The sequence below is a fragment of the Hyla sarda genome, chromosome 2 (genome assembly GCF_029499605.1).
Source record: "Hyla sarda isolate aHylSar1 chromosome 2, aHylSar1.hap1, whole genome shotgun sequence".
NCBI lineage: Eukaryota > Metazoa > Chordata > Amphibia > Anura > Hylidae > Hyla > Hyla sarda.
This window is the reverse complement of record NC_079190.1, coordinates 110961151-110974188: the sequence shown is the minus strand read 5'-3', so window position 1 is coordinate 110974188 and position 13038 is coordinate 110961151. Positions and strand designations below refer to the sequence as shown.

Here is a 13038-nt window from a genome sequence, read left to right as displayed (position 1 = left end):
CCCAGACATCCGGTGAATAGAGTGAACTTCACTTAGTGCCGGATGACTGGGAATGCAGGATGGAGGCTTGTGACATCATGGTCACGCTCCGCTTGTGATGTCACAGCCATGCCCTCTCAATGCAAGTCTATTGGAGGCTGTTGCTGCTTGGTTGGTATTTGGCTGAGAATGAAAATATGGGGAACCCTATGCATTTTTTTCATAAATAATAAAAGAAAAAACCATAGGGTTCCCTGTATTTTTATTCTCAGCCAGATACCAACAAAACAGCAACAGCCTAATGTTACCAGGGTGGGCTTAAAATCGCCTAGGCCCAGGAGCGTCATTTTTGACGCTCCGGGCCTGTTGGTACCAGCTCTTCCCGACACCCCTGCGTTGGTGGATACCGAGGTAATAATCGAGGGTTGGGCTAGCTGTTTTGGGGGCTAACGCTAAGCCCCGGCTAAGACGGCTTCCATTACTAAGCTTCTCAAGTAAATTTAAAAAAACAACACATTTTTTAAACTTTTATTCCAAAAAATACTCCCCCACAAGCCCTCGTTACAAAATGCTGTTAATATTAAGCAAAAATAAATACGCTGGTCATCGTAGTCCATCAAATCTGAAGTAGCCCACAGGATAGACGGAACTAAAATGAAAAGAAAAAAAAAAGTGGTAAAAAAATGTAATAAATACACATACATTTTTTGCTTATTTGTGCTAAGAAAATGGTATTCCAAAGGGATTTCATTGGTGTTTGCTTATGTGAGCCAAATTTATCAACCCCCTGTGATAGTATGATAAATATGTCACACATAAGAAAACCCAAAGCAAAAAGAAAAATGCCTACAGAACTCGCTTACCAAAGCAAACAATGATAAATATCCCCCATAGTTTTGCTTAGTTTATAAACTCAGCTCTTACACAACAGTATAGGACCAGAATTAATGCATTAGCGCAAGAAGTGTTTTATGAGTTAGGCTATAAAGATTTTCTAATTTAGTGTAGATTCAATGGTGCATTTCAGAAGTAGTTGCAGCTTCAAAACAGTACATAAAATAGTAGTACGAGCAGATGATGTCTAAGTCATTTAACCCCTTAAGGACACATGACGTTCTCATACGTCTCCATTTCCGAGTCCTTAAGGACACATGACGTATGAAAACGTCATGTGTTTTACCGGCCCCCCGCAACCATCTGGAGCGGAGCCGGTCCCCGATGCCTGCTGAAATCGTTCAGCAGGCATCGGGGCATATCGCCCAGGGGGGTCATTATGACCCCCCATGTCGGCGATGGCTGCAGATCGCTGGACAATTCAGTCCAGCGATCTGCGGCGGATTCCAGGTCAATCGGGTCTCCAGTGACCCGGTGACCCGGAATTATTGGCTGATCGGGGCCGTCAGAGACGGCCCCGAACGGCCAGAGCCAGCAGGGGTGAGGTGGCACTGGTGCCACCTCACGATCGCCCTGATTCGTCGGCCGGATTACCGGCCGACCAATCAGGGCGCCTGCTGCGGGTGTCACTCCCGCAACCCGCTCCGCCCCTCTTCCGGAGGACGTGAGCGGGTGCGGGACGTGCACCCCAGGTGCTGGGGAACCCGATCCCCGGCGTTAATGTTGGGATCGGGGCCCCAGGAGCAGCGGCGGAGACGACGAGGGACTGACCTGTGCTGCTGGATCGTTGGAGGTGAGTGACAGCCTCCTGCCGTTGCTTAGCAACAGCTCCCAGCATGCAAAAAGGGCATGCTGGGAGCTGTAGTTATGCAACAGCAGGAGGCAGACCACCACAACTCCCAGCATGCCCTTATGGGCATGCTGGGACTTGTAGTTTTGCAACAGCTGGAGGCACATTCTTTCTATGGAAAAGTGTACCTTCAGCTGTTGTGTAACTACAACTCCCAGCTTGCACAATCAGCTAAAGTGCATGCTGGGAGTTGTAGTGGTGCATCTGGTGGTTGCATAACTACAACTCCCAGCATGCCCGTTGGCTGTCGGTGACTGCTGAGAGTTGTAGTTTTGCAACAGCTGAAGGCACACTGAGTTAAGTAGCAAACCAGTGTGTCTCCAGCTGTTGCATAACTACAATCCCCAGCATCCCCTGCCAATGTAGTATGCCTCCAGCTGTTGCATAACTACAACACCCAGCATGCCCTTCCACTGTCCGTACATGCTGGGGGTTGTAGCTTTTGCAACAGCTGAAGGCACACTGGTTGCAAAACACTGAGTTTGTTACCAAACTCGGTGTTTCACAACCAGTGTGCCTCCAGCTGTTGCAAAACTACAACTCCCAGCATGCACTGATAGACCGTACATGCTGGGAGTTGTAGTTTTGCAACAGCTGGATGCTCCCCCCCCCCCCCCCAATGTGAATGTACAGGGTACACTCACATGGGCGGAGGATTACAGTAAGTATCCGGCTACAAGTTTGAGGTGCGGCAAAATTCCTGCCGCAGCTCAAACTGCCAGCGAGAAACTACTGTGAACCCCCGCCCGTGTGACTGTACCCTAAAAACACTACACTACACTAACAAAAAATAAAATAAAAAGTAAAAAACACTACATATACACATACCCCTACACAGCCCCCCTCCCCTCCCCAATAAAAATGAAAAACGCCTGGTACGCCACTGTTTCCAAAATGGAGCCTCCAGCGGTTGCAAAACTACAACTCCCAGCATGCACTGATAGACCGTACATGCTGGGAGTTGTAGTTTTGCAGCAGCTGGATTCCCCCCCCCCCCCCCCAATGTGAACGTACAGGGTACACTCACATGGGCGGAGGATTACAGTAAGTATCTGGCTGCAAATTTGAGCTGCCGCAAACTTTCTGCTGCAGCTCAATTTGCCAGCGAGAAACTACTGTGAACCCCCGCCCGTGTGACTGTACCCGAAAAACACTACACTACACTAACACAAAATAAAATAAAAAGTAAAAAAACACTACATATACACATACCCCTATACAACCCCCCTCCCCAATAAAAATGAAAAACGTCTGGTACGCCACTGTTTCCAAAACGGAGCCTCCAGCTGTTGCAAAACAACTACTCCCAGTATTGCCAGATAGCCGTTGACTGTCCAGGCATGCTGGGAGTTTTACAACAGCTGGAGGCACCCTGTTTGGGAATCACTGGCGTAGAATACCCCTATGTCCACCCCTATGCAATCCCTAATTTAGGCCTCAAATGCGCATGGCGCTCTCACTTTGGAGCCCTGTCGTATTTCAAGGCAACAGTTTAGGGCCACATATGGGGTATCGCCGTACTCGGGAGAAATTGGGCTTCAAATTTTGGGGGGTATTTTCTGCTATTACCCTTTTAAAAAATGTAAAATTTTTGGGAAAACAAGCATTTTAGGTAAAAAAAATATATATTTTTTTACATATGCAAAAGTCGTGAAACACCTGTAGGGTATTAAGGTTCAAATTACCCCTTGTTACGTTCCCCGAGGGGTCTAGTTTCCAAAATGGTATGCCATGTGTTTTTTTTTGCTGTTCTGGCACCATAGGGGCTTCCTAAATGCGGCATGCCCCCAGAGCAAAATTTGCTTTCAAAAAGCCAAATGTTACTCCTTCTCTTCTGAGACCTGTAGTGCGCCAGCAGAGCATTTTTCACCCCCATATGGGGTGTTTTCTGAATCGGGAGAAATTGGGCTTCAAATTTTGGGGGGTATTTTCCGCTATTACCCTTTTTAAAAATGTAAACATTTTGGGAAAACAAGCATTTTAGGTTAAAAAAAAAATCTTTTTTTTTACATATGCAAAAGTCGTGGAACACCTGTAGGGCATTAAGGTTCACGTTACCCCTTGTTACGTTCCCCGAGGGGTCTGGTTTCCAAAATGGTATGCCATGTGTTTTTTTTTGCTGTTCTGGCACCATAGGGGCTTCCTAAATGCGGCATGCCCCCAGAGCAAAATTTGCTTTCAAAAAGCCAAATGTGACTCCTTCTCTTCTGAGACCTGTAGTGCACCAGCAGAGCACTTTTCACCCCCATGCGAGGTGTTTTCTGTATCGGGAGAAATTGGGATTCAAATTTTGGGGGGTATTTTCTGCTATTACCCTTTTAAAAAATGTAAAATTTTTGGGAAACCAAGCATTTTAGGTAAAAAAAATATATATTTTTTTTTACATATGCAAAAGTCGTGAATCACCTGTAGGGTATTAAGGTTCACTTGTTACGTTCCCTGAGGGGTCTAGTTTCCAAAATGGTATGCCATGTGTTTTTTTTTGCTGTCCTGGCACCGTAGGGGCTTCCTAAATGCGGCATGCCCCCCAAAAACCATTTGTCGATCCTTCCCTTCTGAGCCCTCTACTGCGCCCGCCGAACAATTAACATAGACATATGAGGTATGTGCTTACTCGAGAGAAATTGGGTTTCAAATACAAGTAAAAATTTTCTCCTTTTTACCCCTTGCAAAAATTCAAAAATTGGGTCTACAAGAACATGCGAGTGTAAAAAATGAAGATTTTGAATTTTCTCCTTCACTTTGCTGCTATTCCTGTGAAACACCTAAAGGGTTAATACACTTACTGAATGTTTTTTTGAATACTTTAGGGGGTGTAGTTTTTAAAATGGGGTCTTTTATGGGGTATTTCTAATATGAAGACCCTTCAAATCCACTTCAAAACTGAACTGGTCCCTGAAAAATAGTGAGTTTGAAAATTTTGTGAAAAATTTCAAAATTGCTACTGAACTTTGAAGCCCTCTGGTGTCTTCCAAAAGTAAAAACTCATAAATTTTATGATGCAAACATAAAGTAGACATATTGTATATGTGAACCCAAAAAAAATATATTTTGAATATCCATTTTCCTTACAAGCAGAGAGCTTCAAAGTTAGAAAAATGCAAAATTTTCATTTTTTTCATCAAATTTTGGGATCTCACAAACCTGTAACTTCTTCTTTAAGAGTCTCCTCTGTCCTCCACTCGTCACCTGTATTAATGGCACCTGTTTGAAATTGTTATCAGTATAAAAGACACCAGTCCACAACCTCAAACAGTCATACTTCAAACTCCACTATGGCCAAGACCAAAGAGCTGCCGAAGGACACCAGAAACAAACTTGTAGACCTGTACCAGGATCTACAATAGGCAAGCAGCTTGGTGTGAAGAAATCATCTGTGGGAGCAATTATTGGAAAATGGAAGTCATACAAGACCACTGATAATCTCCCTCGATCTGGGGCTCCACGCAAGATCTCACCCCTTAGTGTCAAAATGATCACAAGAACGGTGAGCAAAAATCCTAAAACCACATAGGAGGACCATAGTGAATGACTTGCAGAGAGCTGGGACTAAAGGAACCAATGCTACCATCAGTAACACACTATACCACCAGGTACTCTAATCACGCAGTGCCAGACGTGTCCCCATGCTTAAGCCAGTACATGTCCGAGCCCTTCTGAAGTTTGTTAGAGAGCATTTGGATGATCCAGAAGAGTATTGGGAGAATGTCATATGGTCAGATGAAACCAAAGTAGAACTTTTTGGTAAAAACTCAACTCGTCGTGTTTGGAGGAGAAAGAATGCTGAGTTGCATCCAAAGAACACAATACCTACTGTGAAGCATGGGGGTGGAAACATCATGCTTTGGGGCAGTTTTTCTGCTAAGGAACCAGAACGACTGATCCGTGTAAAGGAAAGAATCAATGGGGCCATGTATCGGGAGATTTTGACTGAAAACCTCCTTCCATCAGCAAGGGCATTGAAGATGAAACGTGGCTGGGTTTTTCAGCATGACAATCAGCCCAAACACACCACCCAGGCAACGAAGGAGTGACTTTGTAAGAAGCATTTCAAGGTCCTGGAGTGGCCTAGCCAGTCTCCAGATCTCAACCCCATAGAAAACCTTTTGTTTAAAGTCTGTGTTGCCCAAAACATCACTGCTCTAGAGGAGATCTGCATGGAGCAATGGGCCAAAATACCAGCAACAGTGTGTGAAAACCTTGTGAAAACTTACAGAAAACATTTGACCTCTGTTATTGAGATTAACTTTTGTTATTGACCAAATACTTATTTTCCACCATAATTTGCAAAGAAATTCTTTAAAAATCAGACAATGTGATTTTATGGATTTTTTTTCTCATTATGTCTTGCATAGTTGAGGTATACCTATGATGAAAATTACAGGCCTCTCTCATCTTTTTAAGTGGGAAAACTTGCACAATTGGTGGCTGACTAAATATTTTTCTGCCCCACTGTATGGTGGCTAATGGATGCACAATGTTCACATGGCGGAACGTCTGTGCAGAATTCCGCCAGAATATTCCATACGGACATTCCGCTGCAGCCCATTGCACTGCATTATGCACACAGCAGAATTTCTGTGGCAGATGTTTCTGCTGTGGAAATCCCGATTCCGGCATCCGCAGAAAGAATAGACTTGTTTATGAGACAGCACATTTCTAAGCAGGCCTAGCGCCTGCCGGGTCATTCAAATTTGTGAAATGTCCGACTGTGTTTTCAGGTCGGACATTCCACATATTTTCAACTTTATGAACCCGGCCTTATTCTGGTAATACTGCAACATGACAATCAGGTCTATGTGTGATTTACCAACAGTTGACTGTAAATGATACACAATGGGGGATATTTATCAAGACCTGTGTAGAGGAAAAGCTAACCAGTTGCCTATAGCAACCATTCAGATTGCTTCTTTTATTTTTCAGAGGCCTTTTCAAAAGCCATCTGATTGGTTGCTATGGGCAACTGGGCAACTTTTCCTCCGCACAAATTTTGTTGAATTTACCCCTATAGGTTTGTTGTCACTTTTTTTTTTTAGCATGGTTTTATTTTATTTCACACTTGTGCCGATTAGTCAATACCTTGAAATTAGTGTATAATTTAATAGGAGAACATTGACTATGTATTTCTATGAAGCCTAGGTGACTGCATCAAAAATATTTCCATAGCTGTTATTACTGGCTTAACACGCAAGAGATAGGGGTCATCAGAAGTGATACTGGCTGACACAAGAAGAATAAAAGGTGTATTCTAGTCAATTCTGGAAGTTTGTATTTAAATAAGACTGTCACCCCAAAATATAGTATACAGCTTACTAATAAACTGGCTTCAGCATGTCAAGGAAGTTGTGTAGTCCTTGCATTGTCAGTATAGTGTTGTCTCCAGCTTTCCAACTACTTCCTTTCTACAATTATAATGCATCAATATCTGCTATGTTACAAGACTTGGATCTTGTCTCTGAGCTCAATCCCTGTCCCCTGAGGGATGCCTCTACCTGACCTGCCCCTACAGCCTACATCACTCCTTGTCATATACATATATATTTTTGGGACATTTAAAGACAATAAGTTGTGTTTACAGCATGATGCCTTATGTTGAGCAATGCTACATGCAGAGGAGCAGATATGCAGAGAATACAGCAGGTGCTGCAATTTCACTGATTGTGCAAAAGTCTTCTGTGAAATGAGATAAGATTCTGCAAAAGTTCTGGTTGGGGAACTGGCAGGATTGCTGTGGGAGAGGAGTAGGCAGAGTGAGAGGGCTGTGACGAAGAGTTGAGGGCAAGCAATGCATTCTGGGTATTATAGTAGTGGACAACTGCTCAATCAGAAAGTACAAGAACCCCAAAACAAATGGATTTTAGGTGGTTTCAGAGCTGGAGCAGAAAGCTAAATAATGCCATATGCTTCTGCAGCATGTTTATTTATATATTTAGCTTTGATAAGCATTTTCACATCATGCAAGCTGCTATTTTTCACCCATTGTAATAAGTTTTGGCTTTCTTTGAGCATTTAGTTCAATAATGCTCTAATTCTTTTGAAAGACACAAAGCTAAATGATAAATGATCTTTTATTTACAGTCACATAATGATGAAGAACAGGACATGTAAAAGGAAATAGAAGTAAATCTATCGTTGGCTTGTCCTACTTAGTTATGATAGGTCTCTACAATGTACAACATCATTTAGGCTGTCTCTTAGACGTGTTGATTTATTTGTACTGCTAAGTTGTGCTCCTGGATATTCTCATATGGTAAGTATTTGCAATTCTTAACTCTGTTGTTAAAAAAAAAAAATGTTATCCTTATACAGCATAGTATTAAAGTATGCTTTATTTAAAACCTATTTCAATATACTACAGAGTTGGTCACTGTCAGTATGGACAACATGACCATGCTGACCCTTGTCCACATCCAAATGTTACCCTGCTGGTATCCCCCCTGTAGGTAGTTTCTCCTCTGCAGGTAGCCCCTCTCCAGTTGGTAATTTCCACCCTGCAAGTAACCTCCCTGTAGGTAGCCCCTCTGCTGATAGTTTATCCCCTTAAATATGTTAATTAAAAAAATTCACCATACTCACCTCCCTTGGTTCTTGTTCCCAGCTCCCACATATTCCCCTTGACGTCACCTGTGAAAAGAAAGAAAGCAGCATATTCTGACCGTTGTTGTAATGATGTTTGCGCCCACACGGGGGTTTACCAGAGCGAGAAGCCATTAGAACACACACACACACACAGTTAAAGGACAAGTATCATGAAAAAAAACTCATCCCATATCCGAAGGAGTGCTTGATATTCTGCACAAAGTACAGGGATTGGACTGCAAAGTTATTTTCTCTGATGAACCCCCTTCATACTGTTTAGGACATCAAAAAGAATGATTGCCCATATAGAGAAAAAGGTAAGTGCTACTATGAGTCCTGTGTCATGCCAACAGTAAACCATCCTAAGTCCACTCATGTGTGGGATTGTTTTTCATCCAAGGGAGAGGGCTCACTAACAGTTTTGCCTAATAACACTGCCATGAATAAAGAATGGCGTCTATACACCAATATTACATAGTACGGTTGAAAAAAGACATATATCCATCAAGTTCAACCAAGGATTTGAAGGGAAGGGGTATGGTGGGATGAAGGGGAAGGGATGTGATTCGATATTTCTGCGTAAGCATTAATGTTATTTTGTTCTAGGAATGTATCTCTCCCTGTTCTAAAGCTTTCAACTGTTCTTGCTGTGATCAGTTTCTGAGGTAGACTGTTCCATAAATTCACAGTTCTTATGGTAAAGAAGGCGTGTCGCCTCTTGAGACTAAACGTTTTTTTCTCCAGATGGAGGGAGTGCCCCCTTGTTCTTCGATGGGGTTTAACCTGGAACAGAACAGTTTTCCCCATATTTTTAGTATGGGCCATTTAGAAATGTCATTCTTCTAATCTTTCCTCATGGCTAAGATGTTCCATGCCCCATATTAGTTTAGTTGCGTGTCTCTTTCCAGCTCCAGAACGTCCCTTTTATGAACTGGTGCCCAAAACTGAACTTTCCAGGTGAGGCCGTACCAATGCTTTATAAAGGGGTAGTATTATGTCCCTGTCCCTCGAGTCCATGCCTCTTTTGATACATGACAATTTCCTACAAGGAAAACTTCTCCCAATGATCCAGGAGAAATTTAGTTATGAACAATGTTTTTTTACAGCATGATGGAGCATGTCACAAGGCTATAGTGATAACAAAGTGGCTCAGTGATAAAAACATTGACATTTTTGTTCCATGGCCAGAAAACTCCCTAGATCTCAATCCCATTGAGAAACTGTGGTCAGTCCACAAAAAGCAGGGAGACAAACAAAAACACAGAAATTGTAATAAACTCCAAGCAGTGATGAGTCAGGAATTTGACTTGGGATCAGTCAGGAATTTGGCCCAGAAGCTGATATTCAGAATGTCCGAGCGAATTGAATAAGTCTTGAAAAAGTTGCTGTAAAAAGTAGCCCATGCAATATGGTTACCCCATAATAATGTATGTTAAATAAATAATTTGTACCCCAAAATTGTAAAGTGCTGTGGAATCTACTGGTTCTATATAAATAAAATGATTATTATTATTACTAATAAAAAAAACTATACAAACATAACTGAAACAGATTATAAAAATGTACATGTTTTCGTATCTGGCTCTAACCAGCCAGGTCTGTAATAGTGGTGCTGATACCTAGCAGCAAATAGATGGAGTTTCTCTAAGGGTCGGGTCACACATAGCACATCCGCAGCATATTTGAGGCTGCGAATGCACTGCCGGCAGTCACAGAGGGACTCTGTGTACCAGATACTTAAACATGTTCTTTTTTCCAATTTGTTTTTATTTATTAATTGTCATTTTTTATTTATTTCATTTTTTAATCCATTATTATGGGTGCAGCAATCTTGCCAAAGCTGTTTGTAACAACATTTAGAGATATGCTTTCTGAATTGGGGTAGATTCTGTGTTATATATAAATTGATGTCACCACCTTTCACTGTACTTCTGTCTGTGACGATAAGGAGGATCCTGCTGGGAAGTGATCCGCTTAATAACAAGATTATCTTGATAATATAGATAAAAATGTTATAATATGGTTAAAAGAGAAAATTAGAAAAAACATCACAAAAAATTCTTACAAATATGCTTAGCATAAAAACTTAATTTAAACGCAGATCATTTTCTGAATACACATTTAAAGGCTCGTGGGAATGTTTAGGGACATGTACAGCTGCTGTTTGGGAGTCTACACTCTGAGAAATAGTTTTATCTGGGGTATTTAAAATATTGGTTAAAAAATAAAAAAAAAGGTTTGTAAGGTCTTGTTTTAGGCAGCCTACCGTCAGTCAGTGCACTTCAGGCCTTATAATAAAGCCTCAGGTGAACTGGTCCTGTTTGTGTAGGATCAGAACTTTCCTGACATTTACAGCAGCTGTGGTGGACCACCGGTGCATGGCGGGACCACGGGTGTAGCGGTGTAGGAGATGAGGTCAGATGGTATTAACCCCGGGGGTAAGATGTTATTAACCCCTCGTGTTCATCACTCCAGAGTGGTTTTTGGTACCAGAACCACACTAACGGTATCTCGGCAATTCCAATGGCTAGTTAAGGAAAGGAGAGTCCACAACCAGTTATGGTTTAACGGAGGCTTTACTGAGTTTAAGACAGACGGTATTATCTTCACAGCTAGGCCAGATTCCCAGAGAGGTGGCCAGGAACTCAGAAGACCTCGCAGCTTGCTGGGACCAATTATACTTGTAACAAACTTGAGACGATTATCTTGAGGCTTGACTATGTGCAGGACTTGACTACTTGTAGTGACAGTACACATAAACGTTTGACTTACTGGAAGGACTGTAGCTTTGTGGCCTTCCAGGTAGCTGATCACTAGCACTGAGACATCTGTGCTGGCTGGTTCTCAGTAAAGGAAGAGAGTGAATTGTAATGGCCGCCCCTTTATATAGTGGGGGGCTGGGCCAAAGCCCATTGGTCAAGCTACGGGTCATAGGTTAAGCTGGTGCTCTCTGGGTAACATAATGTGACAATATAACCTAACATGTGACATTTCACAGGTCCTTAAGAAAACTCGCTGGTCCTTTAGACCAGTGTTTCCCAACCCAGTCCTCAAGGCGCACCAACAGTCCAGGATTTAAATTTTTCCCTGTTCTATTCCAATGGAGTAACTGAAAAAACCCGGAATGTTGGTGTGCCTTGAGGACTGGGTTGGAAAACACTGCTTTAGACTATCTATACATTAGGACACTGATTACACATAAGGTAGGACTAATAACATTATAGAAACAGAAGGGGAGACCCTGCAGGGGAGCCCCCAGGTCACCAAGGGACTCAACCTGACAAGGCCTAACTGCAATGCAGGACCATGTCCTGTACTGGGACATCACATAGCCATAACAATAGTCGAATATAGCAGCTTTGCTATTTAATTGATTTTAACATCCAACCCCACCTTATACACTTGAGTACTGGATATATGACCTTTAAAGTCTGTATAGAAGGATAAACCCATCTTGCAGAAGATTTCTGGCAGCTCTTCTTGAAGAAGTATGATGAATACATACCCAGGGAATGATATCATCAACAGACACAATTGGATTAATTTCTTCCGTATGTTATTCCTTCCTATAGGCGTCTGTAAGATTACATAACCTTTGACACATCCATTCCTTATCAGAACCTGTGAGAAAAGACATTCTCATGTCTCATGTTTCTTCTCAAATACACAAAAAAGACTAACAAAAATACCTATAAAATTCAGAACCACAAAGTCCAAAGACATGGTGAGAATGAACCAAAACCAGAAATACTATGATCCGTCTCCCCCAAGCCATGTCGTAGCCGACTAAAGCCAATCAGAAGCTGGAGAGTGGCATCCAAAGACGGGCTATTCATTTGCAGTGCTGGGCGTGATTTATCTGTGGGATATAGGCAGAGGAGAGAGGATGATGAGGGCCATTAAAATGTAGGGCGATGCTTTTTATGATTGAAGTCTGTATTACAGCGGCCATAAAGCAAGGCAGCGAGCGGCCATTAACATTTCCATCATCAGATCTCGCAGCCTGTCACAAGCGCATAACTCATCTTTACTGCGCCGCTCTATACGCCGGGCCTGATACAATGTCTGAAGAGATACGCAGCATTCATAGAAAGGTGGGGGGAAGAGCTTGCTTGGGATGTAATGTCCTTCACGGAATTATTCCCCTAGTCTAACCAAACCCATTCCTGCCCTCCTCCCTTCCTTAGCACCACACACTGCTCTCAGACACATGGGGATTTTCTGGCACAGTCTTCCACCTAGTATCACTTCTCACTAACAGGGAATACACACAGCACCTGTCTCAGCACATTGCTTGCCCTATTACATGCATTATGCACTATTTATCCCTCAATCTCCGTCTAGTTTTTTGGTCTTCTGCTGCATAAACAACAACCACAGACAAAGTGAGAAGTGGAAAGCGATGGGTTAAACTGGCTGCACAAATAAAATCAATTCCTCATCTTCTACTGACTCGACCGACTTAGAAAAATTATTAGAAATTCTATTCAGCTTCTTGGTTATGTCTCAGGGAAACCTCTGTGACAGCCAGTACACACTGAACCACTAAGAGCCAAGAAGGGATAGAGCAAAAACCTTCCTTGTCTGACATTCTCTGTCCATGACAGTACAGCGTGCTGCATACGGAGGACGTATGGCTCATTTTTACAGTTTCTGGTGTGTTCTGCCATATGTACATATTTAGGCTAGGTTTCCACACAGGTTTTTTTCTGGCATTTTTTGGATAACTGCCATTG

At 42.5% G+C, this 13038-nt stretch overlaps 1 long non-coding RNA gene across 1 annotated transcript; it reads right to left on the bottom strand.

The window, feature by feature from the left end:
* Positions 1-497: 497 nt before the first annotated feature.
* On the bottom strand, positions 498-12266 carry LOC130357693 (uncharacterized). The gene is made up of 3 exons (XR_008889225.1): positions 11808-12266; positions 8300-8347; positions 498-628 (listed from the first exon to the last, which is right to left on the bottom strand). It is a non-coding gene; the product is annotated as an uncharacterized LOC130357693 (long non-coding RNA).
* Between the last annotated feature and the right edge of the window lie 772 nt (positions 12267-13038).